Raw genomic sequence first — 24,158 nt, forward strand, 5'->3', positions numbered from 1 at the left:
ATTTCATAATAGAATAGTAGTTGCTACAATTGGTGGGAAACAGGAAGGGGAGATTTTAAAATGGGTACATTTTCAGTTTGTGAAGATGAGAAATTTCTGGAGATGGATGGTAGTGATGGTTGCACAACCACATGAGTGTAATTCATGCCACTGAACTGGATAGTTAAAATGGTCAATTTTTTGTTCTGTATATTTGACAGTTACAAACAATGATAATAAAAGGCACACTGGTATTTGAAAAAAATGAAATGAAAGAAATGAATAAATATTATGCATGAGCTTACTCATTAGTAGAGGAGTCCAAATTCTTTCATGGTCATTGATTCTCTTCTTCTTCTTCTTCTTCTTCTTCTTCTTCTTCTTCTTCTTCTTCTTCTTCTTCTTCTTCCTTCACTAATATTAGCAAGTCCTTAATTATTAGGATAATTTAGGCCAAACTTGGTAAAGATGAACTCTGTGCATTGAGCCTCTAGGGGTATATAATATTCAATAATGAGTCTATGCTTTGGGACTTTTGGTCTGATGGCTCCAGTCCCATGAATTCCATGCCTGTGCCTTCTCTCTTAGTTGTCTGCATTATGAAAGTCTTTTGTGACACTGATAATATCAACCCTGTGGATGGAGCCTGAACCTTCATTGGGCATAATACAGCCAAGGGACATGGTACCTGCAGTCCGTGAAACACAGAGACACTGCTTAACCAAGTAAAGTGCTGAGAGAGAGAGAGAATGCATAGAGGAGACAGCCAGGGGCAGATTGTTTATTAATCATCATCAGGACAAAAATGGCAGTTTGTGTGGTCAGGTGGCAGGATACAAATACATAAAATTTCAACTGAGAGGACTGCAACATTTATGTTGTGGTTGTCATGGAGTCCCAGAAATCTCATTCAAACTGTTTCTTTCCTTCCACATTGGTTCTTTCATTTCTGATTTCCAAGAACTGATTCTTCACTTGCCACAGAGAAGGCATCAAACATAAAAATCTCTGTTAAACATTGAATATACCCTTCCTTGGTTCAAACAGTGGCCATAATCACTGTGGCTTCTGTACACTGAGCACTTTCCAGACTGTCTATACTTTCCTTCCTTTCAGGAATATCCCATAGAATTTGAGACACAGTGCCTGTGATCCCACTTAATTGTACTGGTAACATTCAGTTACTGAAGAACCATTGCAGAAATCTTCATGGGATATAAAACAAATCAAGCAGAAAGTGAAGGGGTGAAGGGATCAGGTACATTTTATTTTTTGAACTGAGAGACATTTTAGAGTTTCACATAATTCTGGCTCCAGTTCCTTTTTGTGTGTGTGCTTTAAGCCTATTTATTTTATATATTTTTAAATTTATTTGTTCTAATTAGTTATACATAACAGTAGAATTTTGATACATCATACTTAAATGGAGTATAACTTCTAATTTGTCTGGTTGTACATGATATAGAGTTACACAGGTCATGTAATCATATATGCACCGAGGGTAATAATGTCCAATTCATTCAACTATCATTACTACCCACCATGTCCCCTCCCCTCCCTACACTTCCCTTTGTTTAGTCTAAAATACCACTATTGTGCCCCCTGCACCTTATTGTGAATTAGCATTTGTATATCAGAGAAAACATTCAGCCTTTGGTTCTTTGGGATTGACTTATTTTGCTTATCATGATATTTTCCAGTTCCGTCCATTTACCCGCAAATGCCGTAATTTCATTCTTCTTTAAAGCAGAGTAATATTCCATTGTGTATATATACCACATTTTCTTTATCCATTCATCTGCTGAAGGGCATCTAGGTTGATTCATAGTTTAGCTATTGTAGATGGAGCTGCTATAAATGTTGATGTGGCTGCATTACTGTAGTATGCTGATTTTAAGTCCCTTGGGTATAAACTGAGGAGTGGGATAGTTGGATCAAATGGTGGTTCTATTGCAAGTTTTCTGAGGAAACTCCATACGGCTTTCCAAAGTGGTGGACCAATTTTCAGTCCCACCAACAATGTGGGAGTGGACCTTTTTTCCCCACATCCTTGCCAACATTTATTGTTTCTTGTATTCCTGATGATTGCCATTCTGACTGGAGTGAGATGGAATCTCAATGTAGTTTTGATTTGCATTTCTCTAATTGCTAGAGATGTTGAACATTTTTCCATATATTTATTGCCTGTATTTCTTCTGTGAAGTGTCTGTTTAGTTGCTCCAGTCCCTTTTGACAATTGTATTCATCAATAAACTTGCTCTTTTCATAATGACTGCTTTATTTTTTATTTTATTTTATTAGTGTATTAGATATATATGTGTAATATTGGAGATCATTTTGATACAATCATATAAGCATGGATTATAATGTGCTCTACTTCAGTCCCCATTACTTCCCTTTTTCTTTCCTCCTACCTCCCCCATTCCTCTTCTCTACTCTACTGGTCTTTATTGTATTTATTTATAGTTTCTTTTTTCAATTAGTATTTTATAGATATACATAAAGATAAACTTCACTGTAGAACATTCCTATATATACATAGCATAGTTTGATCAGTTTCATTCCACCATTCCTCTCTTTTCCCATCCTCCCTCCTTTCCCTGAATCGTATCTATCTATCTATCTATCATCTATCTATCTATCTATCTATCTATTTGCTTTTGAGGTACCGAGGATTGAATCCAGAGGCACTCTCTACTGAGTACCTAGCCCTTTTAATTTAATTTTTTTTTAATTTTGAGACATAGTCTTTCCAAGTTGCTAAGGCTGGACTTGAACTTGTGATTCTCCTGCCTAGACTTCCCAAGTGATTGAGACTATAGGTGTGTACCCCTGTGCCTAGGTGTATGTTTTATTTAAGAAAAATCTATATTGACCAACTATTAATTAAGCTCCAAACTTGCCTTATGTGCCACTCATGTTGTAGAGATGGGTGTTACTCTATTTCCAGTAATCAGAGAGGTGGTGAGATTTACACACATTCTGTGTAGTAGCAGGTCAATAATACAAGACTTAAATGTGGATGTCCTAATTCTCATTCCAGAGCAGTCTCTTCTACTGGAAGCATGTGGTAATATTCCCCATAGAAGATGAAATTTCTTCATGGTTTATTATGAAAGGATCATTAATATACTCTATAAATATTTTTATGGTATACAATAAGGATGTAGTTGAGAATGAGTGATCATTTATTATGACAATATAGGTGATCAGAAATAAAATTGAGCATGCATCAACTGTTGTAATTCAAACAACTATCCTTTACCCACACAGTATTTGAAAACTCTCACTTGTTTGATATGAACAGAGACACAAGAATTTTGAAATGATTATTGTATTAATAAACTGACAAATAGTGTCTATCCTTCAGGTAATGCCACGTACCTGTTAAAGCATTTGAAGTTGATGTATGTCTTACATCACCACATGTTGAAGTAAACTAGTATATTTCAGGGGCAATAGATTTTGTGCTGTAGACTACTTAGATGAGCTTTATGTACTTCTTAGGTAAGTTTTTAAGAAACAAATTTTAATTAATGCATAATAATTGTACACATTAATGAGATTCAGTATGATATTTCCTTACAGGCATACAGTGTGCACTAATCCACTAATCAATTCTAATCACCCTTACCCCAACCCTCTCAATTTTCTCAATGTCTAGTAATCACTATTATAATTCCAGGTTGACTTTTTTTAAGCTTCTACATAAGATGGAGATCATGTGGTATTTTGTCTTTCTCTGTCTGGCTTCTTTCACATAGCATAATGTCCTCCTTTCCATCCACTCTGCTTCAAATGACTGGATTTTATTCTTTTTTTAGGGTAGAATAATATTCCACTGTGGATTTATGTACCATGTTTTCTTTATCTATTCATCTGTTACCTAGGGTAATTCTGTATCTTAGCTATTGAGAGTTGTGCTGCAATAAACATGGGCATGAGGGTATATATTTGGTATGATGATTTCTTCCTTTATGGGTTTATTTTCTTTCCTTTGAATAAAGAAGTGAAACAGCTAGATCAACTAAATTATATGGTAGATTATTTTTACTGTACCCATTAATACATAAATCAAGAGTGACATGGAAACACTGACGGGAAAATCTACCTATCAATTCCATGACAGTGGTTGCCTTTGTGGGATAGGTGTGTAGAAGAATGTAATCATGCAGAGATTCCCAGAATTCAAATTTGCCACACTGTTATCAAATCAATATAAAATTTTAGGTATGAAACAAATGTTGCTAAATTTTTGAACTTTAAAAAAGAGGTGTGCATTATTCACAGAAATAAGAAATATTTTCCATTTTTTTTGTCTTGAAACTTGTATTGGACTTGGGGAAGAGAAAGGTGAATTAATAGTAATATTAGGGGCTGGGGATGTGGCTCAAGTGGTAGCTCACTCAACTGGCATGCATGGGGCACTGGCTTCGATCCTCAGCACCACATAAAAATAAAGTAAAGATGTTTTGTCCACCGAAAGGAAACAAAATATTTAAAAAGTTAAATACTCTCTTTTTTAGGCATACATTCTTTTCTCTTTTTATTAGTACATTTAATTATGTAGAATAAATGGCTACATTGTGGCATATACACATATTCTTTTTGGGTTTATTTATGCAAATAACATACTTTGATCATACCCACCTCCTCATTAACCTCCCTTACACTCCTCCCTCTCCCTTTTCTCTAGTGATCCCTCTGTTACTTTCATATGTCCTCCACCCTTTGTTTCACCTAGGAGGGAAACATGTACCCCTTGCCTTTCTGAGTCTGGCTTATTTCACTTAACATTATGATCTACATTTTCATCAATTTTCCTGAAAAAAACATGATTTTATTCTTTTTTATTGCTGAATAATACTTTATTCTGTATATATGCCACATTTTCTTAATCCAGTCATCTGATGATAGGCCCTTAGGCTCATCCCATAAATTGGATATTATGAGTTGTGCCATAACATATATGGGTATGCAGGTGTCTTTATAGTATGCTGACTTTAATTTCTTTGGTTATATGCTCCAAATCTTATAGATGGATTACATGGTATTTCTATTTTTAGTTTTTTGAGGAAATTCCATACTGATTTCCATAGTAGCTGAACTAATTTACATTCCCAAAACTGTGTAAAGCGGTTACTTTTATCCTCATGTACTAGTCTGTGGTGAGCCGCTTCTGCCGTTTCTGCAGACTATGGTCGCCATTACAAGATGGCGCTGGCTCCGCTGTGGTCTGTGACAAACAACTCCTTATTTGGGAGAGTTGGCGCATGGTTTTTCACCACCCTATGAGAAAGCTCCACGTGGCAGCTTCGCATTGGGGCTTGAGATGCTTTATTAAGGCTGGGAGGGGCATCCGAGGGAGAGAAGAAGAAATATCAAAGGCCTGAATAAACTGCTGAAAGAAGATTCCTGAGCTGCGTCTTCCTTGCGGGCAAGGGGTCGCGACAAGTGGTGCCGAAACCCGGGAACCAGAACTTTCAGCAGTCAGGGGTGGTGCACCGGTTAGTCCCAGGTAAGTGGGATCCGCGACCAAAGCGGGGTTAGTCCCAATAAGTGGGATCCGCGATCAAAGCGGGGTTAGTCCCAGGTAAGTGGGATCCACGACCAAAGCGGGGCAGCTCCTCTGTAAAGAAAGAGAGAGCATTACATTTTATTGCAGCTGCACTGTGTACTTTCGCTTCTACTTTCGCTTTTGTTTTCTGTGTTTCTTTTGTTGTGTCATTTCGCTTTTGTTTTTTGTGCTTCTTTTGTTGTTGTGTCATGGGTGCCGCATCTTCAAGTCCACTTCTCCTGGCCCTAGATGGCCTGTTACGTTCCAAGGGCCTGGAAGTGAAACATAGTACTTTACAGAGATTTTTACAGAAGATAGATATCGCTGCACCGTGGTTTGCATTTTCGGGCAGCCTTACTGTACCTAGTTGGGATAAATTAGGCAAAGATCTTGACTTTGCTTCTGAGCAGGGCATATTAGAGGGTGGGGTGATACCCCTTTGGAAAATGGTCCGTAGTTGCCTTACAGATGGCAGATGTCAGGAAGCACTTACTAAAGGACAGGAAGTTCTAGAGCAATTACATGAGGAGAAATCAGAGACGGCAGGAAGTGAGGTGCCTCAGGAGGATGGGAGTGTGCGGAGCGTGAAACAGGGGAGGAGACGATTGTCTCCGGCAAGAAGTGAGGTATCTCAGAAGGATGGGAGTGTGCGGAGCGTGAAACAGGGGAGGAGACGATTGTATCCAGATCTCAGTACGCTGCACACACCCCCATGTGAAAGTGGGTCAGAGGAAGAGGAGGATGAGGAAGAAGAGCTCAGGAGGCTGTCTCGTCAGCTAGAGAGTTTAGCTATAGGAGAAGGGAACAGAAATAAACAGGGGCTCAAGAAAAGCGATCCCCCGGATCCACTGCCGTATGGTGGGGGTGTTTCGGGGAGAGCTTTCCATGCCCAAACATGGAGGGCTGTTAACGCTGAGATGGGTCTTGCTTATCCAGTTTTTCAGGATGACAATAGGGGAAGATTCCATGAACCCTTAGATTTTAAAATTGTGAAGACCCTGGCGGAGTCTGTGCGCACTTATGGGGTGGATGCCGCCTTCACACTAACTCAGGTGGAGAGTCTGTCTAGATACTGCATGACTCCCTCTGATTGGGCTAGCCTTGTTCGGGCTTGTGTTTCCCTGGGTAAATATTTGGACTGGAGAGCGTTTGTGCTAGAGGGCGCAATAGAGCAGGCCGCCCAAAACCATGCGGCGGGACACACCCATTGGGACAAGGATATGCTTTTGGGGCAGGGTAGATTTGCAAATCAACAGACAGGATTTCCTCTTGAGGCATATGATCAAATTAACAACATTTGCATTCGGGCATGGAAGTCGCTTCCAAATAGAGGAGAGGTGTCTGGTAATTTGACCAAGATTCTACAAGGCCCTACAGAACCCTTTTCAGATTTTGTAGCAAGGATGGTGGATGCCGCTGGAAAGATTTTTGTGGATCCTGATAGAGCCATGCCCCTTATCAAGCAATTGGTCTTTGAGCACTCAAGGTCACGGACGGGAAGTGAGATTGGTACCACCGGAGGGAATTGTGCCTATTTGTCACTAGATATGAGCAATCGCCCCACTTTGGAATTAAGCATAGAAGGTAAATCTATTGTGGGATTGCTGGATACAGGAGCAGACCGTAGTATCATAGCCCTTAAGGACTGGTCTAAGGGATGGCCAGTGCAGACTTCTGATCAATCCCTGAGAGGACTTGGATATGCCCAAGCCCCTCAAATCAGCTGTAGACATCTATCTTGGAAGGACCCGGAAGGACACAATGGCACCTTTCAGCCTTATGTACTTGATTTACCTATCTCTTTATGGGGCCGTGATCTAATGAAAGACATGGGGTTCACTCTTAGTAATGACTATTCCCCAGTGTCTCAACAAATTATGCAAAATATGAGGTATAGGCCAGGTCTAGGACTAGGAAAACACCTACAGGGGCGTAGGCATCCTGTGCAAGGTCATCAAAAGCTTAACAGATTTGGTCTGGGTTTTTCCTAGGGGCCACTGGGGCTCAAATACCCATAACATGGCTCACCGAGGAGCCTGTTTGGGTGCCTCAGTGGCCTCTTCCCTCGGTTAAATTGGCAGCAGCCCATGATCTAGTCAAAGAACAACTTGACTTGCGTCACATCCAACCTTCTACTTCTCCATGGAATACTCCCATATTTGTTATTAAGAAAAAATCAGGAAATTGGCACCTACTGCATGATCTACGAGCAGTTAATGCTCAAATGCAACTTATGGGGCCCATTCAAAGAGGGCTGCCTCTGCTCTCCTCTGTTCCTCAGGGCTGGCATATTATTGCTATTGACATTAAAGACTGTTTCTTTTCTATTCCTTTGCATCCTAAAGACTCACAGCGTTTTGCCTTCACCCTTCCCTCGTGTAACCACGAGGAACCAGATCAAAGGTTTGAGTGGGTAGTGTTGCCGCAGGGAATGGCTAATAGTCCCACGATGTGCCAGATGTATGTGGGGAAGGCACTCGCACCTCTCAGACATAAGTATTCCTCCATCAAGATCATTCATTATATGGATGATGTGTTATTGGCCGCTAAGTTAGAGCAGACAGTTAATGAGGCCTATAAAGAATTAGTAAAGCTGTTAGCTCAATATGGGCTACATATCGCACCTGAAAAGGTTCAAACGGGGAATTCTATTGAGTATTTGGGAGCGATAATTGGGTATGACAAATTAAAACCACAAAAAACCACCATAAGAACTCAGGATCTCCAAACTCTAAATGATTTTCAAAAACTACTGGGAGATATTAATTGGATAAGGGGATATTTGCATATTCCTAATGGTGTGCTCCAGCCTTTGTATGCTACCCTTAAGGGTGATCCAGATCTTGCTTCTCCTCGTAGCCTCACCAAAGAGGCTAGAGCGGCCCTTATAACAGTAGAAGAAGCTATACAACATGCTACTCTATGCAGGCTCCAGAGTGATAAACCTTTCCAGTTATGTGTGCTTGCCACTATGTGGCAGCCTACTGGAGTACTGTGGCAAGATGGGCCTTTACTATGGATCCACCCACATGTATCCCCAGGAAAATCCTTAGAATACTATCCTGATGCTGTTGCAGCATTAGCACTTAAAGGGATTCAACAAAGCATTCAATTTTTCGGACAATAACCTTCTTCTCTTATTATACCCTAATACTAAAGCTCAACTTAATGTTTTGTGTGCTACTCTAGACAACTGGGCTATTCTATGTTGCTCGTTTCAAGGGGATATTGATAATCATTACCCTTCCCATCCATTACTCCATTTTGTTAAAGAACATCCCATCATTTTCCCTAAGGTAACTTCACCCAATCCAATTCCGGGGGCTGTTAATATTTTTACTGATGGTTCCAAGTCTGGAATGGGAGCTTATGTAATTAATGATTCTCCCCCTGTTCAGCATCAATTTGCTCCTGGAAATCCACAATGGGTGGAACTGCAAATTGTTATTGAGGTTTTTAAACAGTGTTCTTTTCCTTTTAATCTTATTTCGGACTCCATCTATGTGATACAAGCACTAAAAGTCCTGGAGGCCGTGGGAGCTATTAGTAATGCCCATAATGTATCTGCTTACCTTAATCAGCTTCAACAGCTTATCTGTAGCTGCACTGCTCCTTTTTATCCAATGCACATCCGGGCTCACACCTCTCTTCCTGGTCCGTTATCACAGGGTAATGCCTGTGCGGACTCAGCCACTAGAGGTCAGTTGATATGCTTGGCTTCCTTCTTAGAGGGGGCTAAATTATTTCACCAGAATTTCCATGTTAATGCTTTAACGCTGCGCAGGTGTTTTTCCATTTCAAGAACGGATGCTCGTCAGATAGTATTACAATGTCCCCATTGTGTCACATTTCTTCATCCCCCTAATTATGGAGTGAACCCACGGGGATTGAAGCCATTGGTTGTCTGGCAAATGGATGTGACACACATACCTGACTTTGGTAACCTCAAGTATGTGCATGTTTCTGTTGATACGTGCTCTGGAGTTATTCATGCTTCTGCTTTATCAGGAGAAAAGGCACGTAATGTTATTACTCATTGCCTAGAAGCATGGGCAGCATGGGGTGCTCCTGCATCCCTTAAGACTGATAATGGACATGCTTATACTGGCAGACAATTTACATCCTTTTGTTCTACCATGGGAGTGCAACTTACTCATGGTCTGCCTTACAATCCTCAAGGACAAGGCATTGTTGAGTGTGCTCATCGCACCTTAAAGGACACTTTACAAAAACAAAAAGGGGGAATAGGAGCTGAACACACTCCTAAAGAACGCCTGTCCTTAGCTCTCTTTACCATTAATTTTTTGAATTTGGATATTCATGGTCGCTCTGTGGCCGATAGACATGTGTCCCCTCAGCCCTCTGTGATTGGCTATGTTAAGTGGAAGGATGTTCTTACGGGCCAATGGAACGGCCCCGACCCCGTGCTGACATGGGCGCGAGGATCTATATGTGTTTTTCCCCAGGATCGCACGGAACCGTTGTGGGTCCCTGAACGCCTGACAAGAAGAGTCTTAACATCAACCGACCAGCAACAAGAGATACCACAGCAATCCCGTGATGAGGATCTTCACTCTGCTACGTGCTCTGGTTCTGGTGCTGGTGCCGATGGCACAGACGACACCAATGCAGTGGTAGGCAGTGGCACGGGCTTGGCCAATGCCGATGCCGGTTCATGGTAATTCTAGTGTCCTCCCCACTCTTTTGTCTACCTCATGTGAGATGTCTGCTCCCTGTGCCTCTCCTAGAGGGGACATGGAGAGCATTTTTAATCAATCTCAAGTTAATCTCACAGGAGTTTTTTGTTTCAGCCTTGGAAATGCTAATTGCATCAGCCTTAAGACCAAAAATTTGACTAACTGGGAGGACCCATTGCAGTCCAGTCAGGTCTCAGGGAGCATTATCAGTGCCGTACTGAGCCAAGTAGTTTCAGGGAAACAATCAGGCTCAGGGACCCCCGCAAATAGCTCTGCTTTAAACATAACTACCTTGGCTATTATCTCCAAGGTACTAATTCCAGTGCCTCCTTCTTCTAATAGTACTTACAATGCCACTCATTTCAAGGCCTCCCCTTACTGTACCCCTAATCTTGGTTTCCCCCCAACATTTACGCCTTGTCAGGATCATTCTTGGGAGAAACATCAAGTTGCTAAAGGTTTCTCCCTTTCCCCCTCTCTTAAGAGGCATGTTTATAACTTTAACAACAGTACCAACTCCTCTACAGGAGTAGGTTGGTCCTGGTTTCAATGGCTGATTTCCAATGAGAAGGGGGCTTCAGCCGATATTTCTGCATTGGCTCAATTGCTGGGAGCCAAAAGCTGGCTGGCTAATGTTTCTGGCACTGTTGGGGAGAGTGAACGAGGTAATAGACTTACATCTGTTTCGTTCAACTCTCTGCTATATAATGCCACATTGCCCCCTGCAATGGTCTGTGTCCAATCCCCGTTCTTGCTCCTTTTGGCTAATGACACCTCATCGGGGATGCTGGATTGTTCTAATGTTACCTGTCTCTTATCTGAGTGTTGGAATGGCTCCTGGACTATGGCGGTGGTTATGAAAATTCCAACTTTTGTCCCAATCCCAGTCACTGCGGACCCAGATAAATTCCCCATTGTTGAGCTACTTAAAGTCCACAGGGATTTTGGAATTACGGCAGCTATAGTGACAGCTGTGGCAGTGTCTGCTGCTGCAGCGGTTACGGCCGGAGTGGCCATGGCCAGTCAAGTACAAACTGCTGCCACCATTAATCAAGTTGTTCAACAAACTTCCACCATACTTGAATCCCAAAATACAATTAATCAACATATTTTGTCAGGGATTTTAGCTGCCAACCAAAGAATAGATTTACTCCAAGCTCAGGTAGAAGAATTGGCTGACTTGGTGCTTTTGGGTTGTGTTGACCAACGTGCACATTTATGCATAACTTCTGTCAGATTTAATGATTCCAGGAATGCCTCCCGCATCATTGGTGAATGTTTGGCCAGAAATTGGTCCATGGCAGCAGAAGAAATGATCCAGTCTCAACTAACCCAGATAGCTGTCTTGAACAGTACCCGTGTCGATCCCGTGACTTTGGGTCAATTCACCGATTGGATATCTTCTGCTTTTTCCTTCTTCAAAGAGTGGGTGGGGGTAGGCATTTTTGGTGCAATGTGTTGCTTTGGTATGTTCCTCTGTTTGTGGTTTCTCTGTCGCCTTAAGGCCCGCAGTGCTCACGATAAGGCTATGATCATACAAGCTCTTGCAGCTTTAGAAAATGGCAACTCACCTCAAGTCTGGCTTGCGCATCTTAAACAGTAAACCTTTGACATGGTCGTTACACCCCAAGTTATTATAACATTGCACTGGGATCGACATGACTTTCCTTGTTATTCTCTTAGTGTTGGAAAGCCCTTGCACTCTGCCAGTCTTACTGCCATTGCACGCAGATGGGTTTCCGCACTAGTGCTTTTCTATCGCCTTAAAGTCCGTGCCTTTCTTTCAGGGTGCTGTCAACTTGTTTGTCGTTATAAACAGCCACAGTTCAGCCTCAGCTATCCCCCTTCGTCCACCATCGTCACGATACAGGATGCGAGGCAAGGCACTGCACTTGAGTGATCCTTGACGTGGACCTCAAGGAGAGCATGTCCTATTGCATGCGGGTTAGACGCGTCCACGCCCCGCCCCACGAAAAAAGGCGTCCGGCTGATATGGCCTCAGATCTGGGGAAGGGCCCTCCTTAGGACTGAGCCATACTATGCAGCCACTTCTGCACAGTGGGATAGGACCTCTACTCTCGCCTGTATTATTTTAAGAAAACAGAAAGGGGGAACTGTGGTGAGCCGCTTCTGCCGTTTCTGCAGACTATGGTCGCCATTACAAGATGGCGCTGGCTCCGCTGTGGTCTGTGACAAACAACTCCTTATTTGGGAGAGTTGGCGCATGGTTTTTCACCACCCTATGAGAAAGCTCCACGTGGCAGCTTCACATTGGGGCTTGAGATGCTTTATTAAGGCTGGGAGGGGCATCCGAGGGAGAGAAGAAGAAATATCAAAGGCCTGAATAAACTGCTGAAAGAAGATTCCTGAGTTGCGTCTTCCTTGCGGGCAAGGGGTCGCGACACTAGTCAGCATTTTTTTTTTTTTTTTTTTTTTGTATTTTTGGTGATAACTATTCTGACTGGGATGAGATGAAATCTTAGTGTAGTTGTAATTTATATTTCCCTCATGGCTAAAGGTGTTGAACATTTTTTTTCATGTAATTTTGGCTATACATACTTTTTCCATTGATAAGTATGTGTACATTTCATTTGCCAATTTATTTATTGGGTTGTTTCTGCTTTTGATATTAAGTTTTTTGAGTTCTTTATATAATATGTATGTTAATCCCTTTTGGAAGAGTAGCCCATAAAATGTTTCTCCCATTCTATAGTCTATCTCTTCACTCTATTGGTTCCTTTGCTATGTAGAAACTTTTTAATTTGAAACAGTCCCATTTGTTGATTTTTCTTATTATTTTCTAAATTATCAGGAACTCATTGCTTATGCCAATATCTTGACATTTACCCTGAGTTTATTTTTTCTAACATTTGCACTTTGGGTCCATAGTTAGATCTTTTATTAATTCTGAGTTAACTTTTTATATAGTGTGAGAGATAGGGATTCAAGTTTCATTCTTCTACATATGTATATCCAGTTTTCCCAGCATCTTGTTGAAGAGTCTGTCTTTTCTTCAAGGTATTTTTTGGTGCCATTGTCAAGGATCAAATGACTATATTGTTAGGGGTTTGTCTCTGGGTCCACTATTCTATTTCATTGATTTATGTGTCTGTTTTTATGTCAGTACCATGCAGTTTTTGTTGCTATGTGTATTTTGAAATCGAATATTGTGATGCTTTTAGCATTGCTCTTTTTGCTCAGGATTACCCTGGCTATTTGGGATCTTTCTGTATTTCCATATGAATTTTAGTATTGTTTTTTTTTTCTGATAAAATGTCATTTGTATTTTTATGGAGATTGTATTGAATCTGTAGATCACTTTTGGTTAATATGGCAATTTTAACAATATTAATTCTGCCTATCCATGAACATGGGAGGACTAACCATCATCTAGTGTCTTCTTTAATCTCTTTCTTCAGTGTTACATAATTTTCACTGTACAGGTCTTTTCACTTCTTTGATTCGATTTATTCTTATGTATTTTATTTTATTTTTTTTAAGTCATTGCAAATAGAATCATTTTGCTGATTTCTTTCTCAGCAGATTTGTTATTGGTGTATAGAAAAACTATAAATTTTTGAATGTTGGTTTTGTATCCTGTTATTTTGCTGAATTTGTTTATAAGCTCTAAAAGTCTTCTAGTGTAGTCTTTAGGATATCCTAAATAAAAGATCATATCATCTAAAAAGAGGTATAGTTTGATTTTTCCCTTTCCTACTAGTATACATTTTATTTCTCTATCTTTCCTATTTGCTCTGGCTAAAGTTCAAGTACTATATTGAATAGTGTTTCAGTTAGCTTTTCACTACTGTGACCAAGATCTCATGAGAACATTTTTAGACGAGGGAAAGTTTATTTGGCACTCATGGGTTCAGAGGTCTTAGTCCATACATGGCCAACTCCATTGCTTTGGGCTTGATGTGAGGTAGAACATCATGGTGGAAGAGTATGGCAGAAGAAGGGAGTTCTGGGCATGGCCCCAGGAAACAGAGAGAATTCTGCTCACCAGGGACAAAATATGTACCCCAGAGGTACACCCCAGTGACATACCTCCTTCAGCCACACCCTTCCTGTCTATAGTTACTATCCACTTAATCCATATTAGTGGTTAGGTTAAGGCTCTCATCACCCAATAATTTGGCCTCTAAACTTTCTTGTATTTTCTCACACATGATCTTTTGGGGGGGACACCTCATGTCTTAACCATATCAAATAGGAAGTAGTAAGAGTGGACATCCTTATCTCATTCCTAATTTTAGAGGAAATGTTTTTAGTTTTTTTTCCCATCATGATTTATGTCTTTTTAATGTATTATAAAATTTGTAAATGCCAAGACATAGTCTAAGGCAGTTGTTATGGCTTGGGATAACAAATACATTTTCCTTAAAATCATTTTGTTAGGTTTGTTGGTTAGAGCAGGAAAAAGCTAACTAAAACAGAAATTGGTACCAGAAGTTGGTCATTACTGTGACTAACCTGACTGTATGGTTCAGAAGTTTTTGAAGCTTTTTGGAATTTGTAGTTGGAATATTGGAAAGTTTAGCAATATAACCTGGAAAAACTTTTGAATGTTGTAAGTGGACCTTAATGGGGAATTCTGGTGGGAGCTCAGAATACCAGAATGCTGGTATAACTGTGAATAGTAGGGACAGGTTCCAAAGGTTTCAGAGGAAAAAAGGGATTCTACTGGAAATTGGACTAGAGGCCATTCATGTTGTGTTCTGGTTTGCCTGTGTCCTGAGACTTTCTGAGAGGCTGATTTTAAAAATGGTGGGCATCTTAATGTGGCAGAAGAAATTTCTAGGCAGCATAATATTTAGGCAGTGGAATGGGTATTTCTGGCAGATTATAGCCAAATTTATTGTGGTATTCAGGACCAGAAAGCAGAAATATTTGAAAATTTTGGACTTGAAAGGTGGGAGTAAAACTGGGGCTAAAGAAATTGCAGTTGTTAAGGACATAACTGCCAGTTAATGAATGCTAAAGACTTTGCAAGAGACAATAAGAAAGATGTCTTGAGGGCACCACAGGAATTGGCGTTATCACACTCATCTCCGGTCTAGGGAGTAAAAGTAAATATTCCTTTGAGAAGAGACCAGTGGGGCACCCTGTTTGTACAGGGAAGCCTACAAAGTTGTTTCACCATGCTCAGGTGCTCAAGCACTCAGAGGCTGGTGCAGCTTTGGACCCTAGAGGGTTGGCTACTACTCAAGATGACAGCAGATCTTGGCATCAATCACGTGTTGCTGGTCCTGTAGAAATTTGGGATCCTGGAGTTAGGGGAATTTTAAAAGGAAAAGAATTTCAAAGGAAGGCCTTGGAAATAATGCAAAGTGCAGCAGGATTAGAGTCCCTGTGGGCTGCCCCTGAGAGGGCACTGTGTGGAGATGTGAGGAGAAAGCCAAAGTTGCAGTGGAGACCCCCGAGATTAAAAAATGCCATAATCTTGGCAAATCTGCAGAGGAAAGCTACAGGATTTGAGCAGAGACAAGAGGACAGAGAGAACATGTGGGCTGCAACCAGCAAAAACACAGGGGCAGATGTACACACTCCTTCAGAGAGAACCCCAGGTGCTGGACATAGAAATACAGGGCTTGTTTGCCCAGTTGGAGTTCAGTCTTGTTTTGGTCCCATCTCTTCTTTCTATGCCCCTATTTCTCCATTGTGGAATGCAAGTTCTTACTTTGTACATTTATATTTTGGATACTTGTAACTTGCTTTTGAGTTTTGCAGGAGTGCATGATGAGAGTTTACCATGAGTCTCAGGGGAGACTTTGGACTTGTACTTATGGGCAATCCTGGAATTGTTGAGACAATGGGGACTCTTGAATGTGGACTAAATATATTTTGCACCATGAGATAAGCATGAGCTTTTGGGGTCCAGGGGCAGAATATTATGGTTTGAATGTTAGATATCCCACAAAATCTCTTGTGTGACACAATGGTAGAAGATTTAGAAGTGAAATGATTGGCTTATAAGAGCCTTAAACTTACAGTGCATTAATCCTCTGATAGGGATTAACAGATGGTAACTCAAAGCAGGTGGGGTGTGGCTAGACCTATGGTGGGTCACTGGGGGTGTATCTTTGGGGTTTATATTTTGTTGTGGTGAAGAGAGTTCTCTCTCTGCTTCCTGGGGCCATTTATTTATTTATTTATGGTACCAGGGATTGAATCTAGGGTGCTTAACCACTTAGCTTCATCCCCAGTCCTTTTTATTTTTTTTGAGACAGGGTCTCACTGTTGTTTAATGCCTTGCTAAGTTGCTGAGGCTGACTTTGAACTTATGATCCTCCTGCCTCAGCCTCCTGAGTCACTTGGATTATAGGCATGTTCCATTGTACCCAGCTAGTGCCATATTTTGAGTTACTTTACCCCACCATGATGTTCTGCCTCATTTCAGGTTATGAGGAATGGAGTTGGCCATCTATGGACTAAGATCTCTGAAATTATGAGCCCTGAATAAACTTTTTCCCCTTAAAACTGTTCTTGTCAGGTTTGCTGGTCACAGCAGTGAGGAAGCTGACTGAACAGCAGTGGTCCTCAAAACCAGTGTAAAGAAGGATCACCAAAAATGCCATATGCAGATATTCTGATTACATAGGTTTGGTTTGAGACCAAGGCACCTGAATACTTTAAAATATCCATAGGCAAGTGTATTGATCAGTCGGACTTAGAGTACTAATTTATGCAATTTAATAGATTTAAAAAGGCTTTTCTTACAACTAATAATCTTGAAAATTATTATTCTCATTTTCAGATGAAAATATTGTACATATGCTATAATATTTCCTGTACTATTTGAATTTTCCCTAGTTAAATCATGAATTAAGTTAGCAGAATAATGAACCCAAGTTGTTCATAGGTAGGTAAAGTAAGAGAATTGCAATCTGTGAATTTGAAAGTTTTGATGTGAACAACAATTATTTAGGCATAAGAAGTTTGAGACTGACACCTGGGTTTTGGGGCTTTCCTTTAATCTAAAGGTCTCAGCAATTTATTAGAGGGTTTATGATCAGAAAATAATAAAACCATACTGTCAGGACACTACATAAAGTAGATTAAAAGAAAGAGTCAAAGAGGTGCTTTCTACCTCACATATTTTACTGAGATAGTATGGGGTTAATACAAATCTGTATAACAGAACTGAGAAGTACTGGTAGTGTATGGACCTCAAGTGTGAATAAATTACATGTGAATATTTGAATTTTAAATATATGGAGAGTCATATGCAGAAACTAGAGAAAAGTTAGGGAAAAATGTGTGGTTTGTATATTATACATTTTTAGTGTTAGCATTTCATTTTAGAAATAATTGGTAGGTGAAAAGTACACTACTACTACACTTGTGTTCTATGATGTCATCACTTATGTGCATTTATATAGTACAATGAATTAATTTCTCATCATGTTTCATAGTTGATAATGGTAATCATTGTTGGGAGTGGGAGGAATGTGGAGTTATTAATTGATACAATGTTTCAGTTTGATAAGATAAAAAGTTCCTAGAGGTGAATATTGGTGATGGATGTACCACAATGTGGGTTTAATGAATGTTGTTGATTTCTGAACTTAACAATGGTGAGAATTGTAATGTGTCTTCGGAATTTAAATTTTATCTAACACAAAGAGAAATTATTTTTTTAAAAAAGTCAATGACTTTTTTTTTTAATTTGTTTTTAGTTGTAGTTGGACACAATATCTTTATTTCACTTATTTATTTTTATGTGGTGCTGAGGACCAAACCCAGGGTCTCACATGTGTGATGTGAGCTATCTACTGCTGAGCTACAATCCCAACCCAAAAGGTAATGAATTTTTTTAAAAAGAAATGAGAGGGCTAGGACTATAGCTCAGAGGCAGAGCGCTTGCCTAGCATTTGCGAGACACTGGGTCAATCCTTAGCACCACATAAAAATAAACAAATAAAAAAAAGACATGCTGTCCATATTCAACTACAAAAAAAATTTAAAAAAAGAATTGAAAGTAATGAATAGTACACATGATCTTCCTCCTTTATCAGTATTCATTTCTCTCTTCTTTTTCTTCCTTTATTAATAGTAGGAAGTCCTTGGAGTTTGTGATAACCTGGACCAAATTGGCTAATTATGAGCTCTGTGCATTGAGCCTCAGAGGTCTTATAGTTGTAAATAATCAGCTATGCCTTTAGCCCTTCAGTTTGATGTTTCTGGTACAGTTGGCTCCATTTGTGGCTCCTCCTCCCACAACTAACTGCATCAGTAGCCTCCTGTCTGAGACTGCACTGATGCCAGTCTTGTAGACAGAGAAGTACTCAGTGTGCAACAGGCAGGGTAGGGACATTAAATCTGCAGTCTTTTGCTATGACTCAGCAGAGAAGCATCATCATCCAGTAAGTACTGAGGGAGATGAAGGATGGAGTAAGGACTGTCAGAAGCATTGTTTCCTATTGTTTTGATGATCAAGCAGTTTTGGTAACCTAAGGGAGGATGCCTATGTGAAAAATTTTAGCTATGAGGACTGTGACATGTACATATGGGATTGTAGTAGGTGTCCTAGAAATCTCCTCCTAAATTTTACTTCCCGTATACAATGAATCTATTTCCCACAGACATCTCATCTACTATGGCTGAAAATTAGTCCCTCTATTTCTTAAGCACCCCCAAAAGATTATGATGGACATAATGAGGATGACAGTAACCACATCACAAACCATTATTGAGATACTCCAGAGGGTCAGGTGTTGAGCTATATGTTCTATGTAGATTGTTTGAATTCATCTGTGTAGTCTTCCCCAAGCTGTAAGTGCCACATTCTTTTATTTTACAGAAACTAAAGGAGCTCAACATTTTTATGTAACTTGTGATGGGTGTTTGGGTTGAATGCACTGAAACTGTTAGAATTGAGCTGTGTGCCTAGAGACACAGAGCACCTGGGTACAAGAGTCTTGGCAGGTTGTCCCCTGGACCTTTTAACACCTATTCAATACCCTGTCACTCCAGGAAGAAACTCCTTGCTCTTGGAACTCTTCTTTCCACATCATGAGGACAAGCATGACAGTTTTGGTAATCAGAGGACAACATATGCAAAGTTTCAGCTATGTGGATTGTAAAGTTTACATTCCTGTTTATGGTGCAAATAGCAGAAATCTTATTAAAAATTTTAGTTTCCAACCACACAGGACCTGTATCTCTAAGAAATATTAATCAGAATAGGAAAAAATTGATGCTTCTAAATTGTTTGTTAAGCACTCCAAAATGATTACAAAGGTGATGTAAGGATGTTGAGGAGAATGGAAGTAACCATCACATCATAGGCTGATGTAGAGGGCTTCCTAAGTGTCAGGTCCTGAGCAACATGCTTGGAGTCACTTGTTTAATTTCATGGGCACAGTCTTACTCTAGTTACATATGCTTACATTATTATTACATTACAGAAAATGAAAGAATACATTATATTTTTGTAACTTGTACTAATTTTTTAGGTAGAAAAGAAAGAGGTCATGGTTGGATTGGGCCATTTGAGTTGAGCCATGTTTGATACAGGGCTTCATACCAAGAAGATCCTGGCAGATTGTCCCCTTGATGACCCACCAATTATTTCATGTTCTTTCAATCCTTTCCATCATGTTTAGTGTTGCCATTATTTTGGGGGGGTTTCTGGTAGATCAGAGGGCAGGGTAGCATCCATTATTAGAAAGGTAACCATAGATCACAGGCAAAGCTTACAAAAATATAGGCACACCATAATTTAGCACAGAACTCTCTCTTGCTCCCCCTTGCAGGACTTTTATATGACAGACCACATCCCCCTCCATGTATGTCATTATCCAACTCAATCTAAAGGAGACACAAAGTCAGGTCTTGATTCATTCCTTTGCTGGAAACTGGAAAGAATTAAAAAACATACTTGCAGTTAAGACCACTGGCCCTCTGCTCAGTAGTTTCTGTTGGCTGGGAAAATAAAGACATTTAATGGATTGGACCTAAAACCTGACAATTTAAATTTGAATCCTCTCTGTGTCTTAGTTGGCACAACTGCATCCAGTATGGAATGGACAGAAAATGGGTGCTCCCTGTGGAATTAATTTGTGAAGTGTGTATAAAAAAGGGCAAAGGGAAATTTGGAATTATTATTTATTTATTTAGAAGTCTCTCATCAAAGAGATCATAGATTTATTCAAGGACAAGATTAAATGACCTTACAGAGAGACTTAAAAACACATGTTAATGTGAACTAGTATATTTCAAATGCAATAGGTATTGTGTTTAGATTACTTAGATGAGCACTAGGTACTTTTTTGGTAAATTTTAAAAATAAATCAATTTATGAATATATAAATCAATATTGACATGAAAACACTGACAAGAAATTATACCCACCCAACTCATGACTGTAGCTGTGTTTGGGGACAAGTGTACAGAGAATGAAATCCTGCAGAGATACCAAGAACTTAAATTTCTTAGGTAATTATACACAACTATATCAAATGTTAGTCCTGATGTGAATATTATCAAATATTTGTACTTTTATGTAGACAGTGTGTATTCTTCATAACAATTGTTGATATTCATAAGGAATGTTCTAAGTGCCAGGAAATATTCTAAGGCATTGGTTCTCAATGCTTGTTAAGAAGAAACCGCTCCAAATTTCAAATGCAATTCTGATTAAATTGATTTTAGTGTGAGGCTAGGGTATCTGGATATTCTAAAATATCAACAGGTAAATAAAATAATGAGACTGAGAACCATAAGTTATGCTATTTAAATGATTTTAAAATATTTTTATTTACTCTAATTAGTTATACATGTCAGTAGAGTGCATTTTGACACATCATACATAAATGGAGTATAACTTCTCATTAGTCTGGTTGCACATGATGTAGATTTATACGGGTCATGTAATCATATATGCACCTAGGGTAATAATGCGTGATTGATTCTCCCACCTTCTTACCAACAAGTCCCCTTCTCTTCCTTCATTCCCTAATTTTGTCTAGTCCAAAATTAGCAATCACATGTCAGAGTATTTAAATGTTTTTTAACTACTTTCTTACAACACCATATAAGGTATTTATATATTATACCCACTTTACAGATGTGGAAATTGCCTGTGTAAGTTTTCATTATACCTGTTTTTTTTCTCTTTTGCATTTCCCACAATTCAAGCATAGCAAGACCTTACAAAGTAATGAAGCAGGTTATCTTCATGTAACTAAAGTAAGAGGATTTCAATCCATGTATCAGTGAAGACTGATAATGCTCCTCAACTTCTAACATTGTTCTAGTCAATGCCTCTAAAATGGGTGTGGATAGAAGAGCCTGCAATAAAGAAAGAGGCTAAGAAGATTAAAATTTCCACAATTGAGTACTTTGTGTGTGAATACTTAACTAGAATTTAAATATATACAGGGTGCTGGGTGCCCATTTATGTTTTTGCTTTTTTCCTACCCTTTTTCCTGTCTAAAGGTGTTCTAGCACTATGGAAACACAAAATCTAACACACATTTCAGAATTTCCTCTCATGAGACTCTCAGAGGATCCAGACCTGCAGTAGATCCTCTTTGGACTTTTCCTGTCCATGTACCTGGTCACAGTGCTTGGGATCCTGCTCATCATCCTGGCCGTCAGCTCTGACTCCCACCTCCACTCCCCCATGTACTTCGTCCTATCCAGCTTGTCATCCGCTGACATATTCTTCATTTCCACCACAGTCCCAAAGATGATTATGGACATTCAGATTCACAGTAGAGTCATTTCCTACGTGGGCTGCCTGACACAAATGTCTCTTTTTGCCATTTTTGCATGTATGGATGATATGCTTCTGACTGTGATGGACTTTGATCATTTTGTGGCCATCTGTCACCCTGTGCATTACTCAGTCATTATGAACCCTGGATTCTCTCTGTGGCTTATTAGTTTTGACATCTTTTTTGTTTAGCCTTTTGGACTCCCAGCTCCATAATTTGACTATCTTACAATTTACCAACTTCAAGGATGTAGAAGTTTCTAACTTCTTCTGTGACCCTTCTGAACTCCTTAATCTATTATGTTCTGATACCTTCTCTAAAAACATTGTCAAACATTTTGTTGGCACCATGTTTGTTTTTTTTCCCATTTCAGGTATTTTTTATCTTATTATAAAATTATTTCCTCCATTCTGAAAATCCCTTCCTCAGGTGGGAAATTTAAAGCTTTCTCTACCTGTGGTTCTCACCTGTCAGTTGTTTGCTTATTTTATGGAACAGGCTTTGGAGTGTACCTTGGATCAACTGTATCACATTCTCCCAGGAAGGGTGCAGTGGCCTCAGTGATGTATACTGTGGTCACTCCCATGCTGAATCCCTTCATCTACAGCCTGAGGAACAGGGACATTAAATGTGCCCTGAAGAGAGTTTATAGCAGAACAGTCTAATGTCAGAAACTGTTGCATCTGGTTGGGACCTATTCAAGCATAACAAGACCTGACAAAATAATGAAGCAGGTTATCTTCATGTAACTAAAGTAAGAGGATTTCAATCCATGATAAATTATATTTATCAGTAGACCTATGTTTAAAATACAGCAAAGCTAAACATCTAGTCTGCACCAATTTAGGAAGAATGGCTGAGGTCAGAAGAAAAGATAAAACAAAAAGTGGGTGCAAAATAATTCAGCACAGATCTCCCTCTTTCTCCTTTTCTAGGATATCCTTGAGGCTGTCCACATCTCCTTCATTCTTATAATTGTCCCACTTGATTTGATCAGTTCTTGATTTTATTGCTAATTAGGAAACTTAAAAAAGTTTAAAAATGTACCTGAGATGTACCTTCCATTAAGATATATGAATCTCTGTTTAAAATATTCTGATGTCTGGGAAGCAATGAAAAAGATTAGTGCATCTTAATTCTGAGATCAACAACTTACTTTTTTTTTTCTTTAAGCAGGGTTTGAAACTAGGTGCTTTGATTCTATTGCTTGGTGCTTTAGATATTAAATTTCAATTCAGGAACTTACTTTTGACTGCTGTTGGCTCAATTTATTATTTCGTGGACATAGAGAAGGTTGTTATTGTCCCTGAGATTCAGCTTTATCATATGAATTGAATACCAGTTGACACAACTGCATTGACTATGGATTAAAAAGATAATGGGTGATGTGTAATAAATATGTGATCAAAGTATAAAATAGAGACAAATATAAGTGAGATAGCTATTATTAATAATAAGTGTTATCATATCATTTAACTAAAATGTCTTGTAATCTGAAGTTATTGCATTCCAATTTCTATAATGTTGCTCTTTAATTTGGTCTTCAAATAAGTATATGCTGTGTATTTGCAGAGAAATGATTAATTCTCTTGAATTTCTGATTTCCCAGAGGCTATACCATTTGTGGCACCATGGACAACAAAAATTAAAATGTGTGTTGAACATCAAATAGGCCTTTGCATTGTACACAAATCCTAACCATAATTAGCATGGATGCAACACATGTGGCGCATTCCTGAGTGTACTTTCCTCATATTCAGGAATGTGCCATAGAATAAGGGGCAAGATTGAACGTGACTATGCCTGTGTCATGGACACAAATGTCCTGTTCTTTCACTTAACAACATCTACAGCATTCAATTATTCCAACTGTGCCAAAGATTTTTCATAAGCATTAAAAAAATCAAAGGAGATACAAAGAGAAGGGATAGGAAAACCTTGTTGCTTGGGATGAGACACATTGTAGACTTTCAATATCATTCTAAGTTTTCAGTTTCCCTTGACAATTATATTTATCAGTAGACTTACTATTTCCTTAGTGTTTAAATTCTACATTTTTTAAAAAATAATGTCAAAATATTTATTTGGCTCTAAACATTGCTTATGTGCCACATAATGTGTGGTGATGAGGAAGACACTAAAGAACAGCTGACAAGAGAGGTGGATGGCAGAGTGCAGACTTCAGAACTCAATATTGGA

General features: G+C 39.3%; 1 pseudogene; it reads left to right on the top strand.

Annotated features, from left to right (window-relative positions):
• The first annotated feature begins 21,691 nt into the window (after positions 1 to 21,691).
• Positions 21,692 to 22,624, top strand: LOC124102159 (olfactory receptor 7E178-like; annotated as a pseudogene).
• The last annotated feature ends 1,534 nt before the right edge of the window (positions 22,625 to 24,158 follow it).

Source organism: Marmota monax, unplaced genomic scaffold (genome assembly GCF_021218885.2).
Source record: "Marmota monax isolate L192 unplaced genomic scaffold, Marmota_monax_Labrador192_F-V1.1 WCK01_AAM20220418_F8-fsc00612, whole genome shotgun sequence".
Classification (NCBI taxonomy): Eukaryota; Metazoa; Chordata; class Mammalia; order Rodentia; family Sciuridae; genus Marmota; species Marmota monax.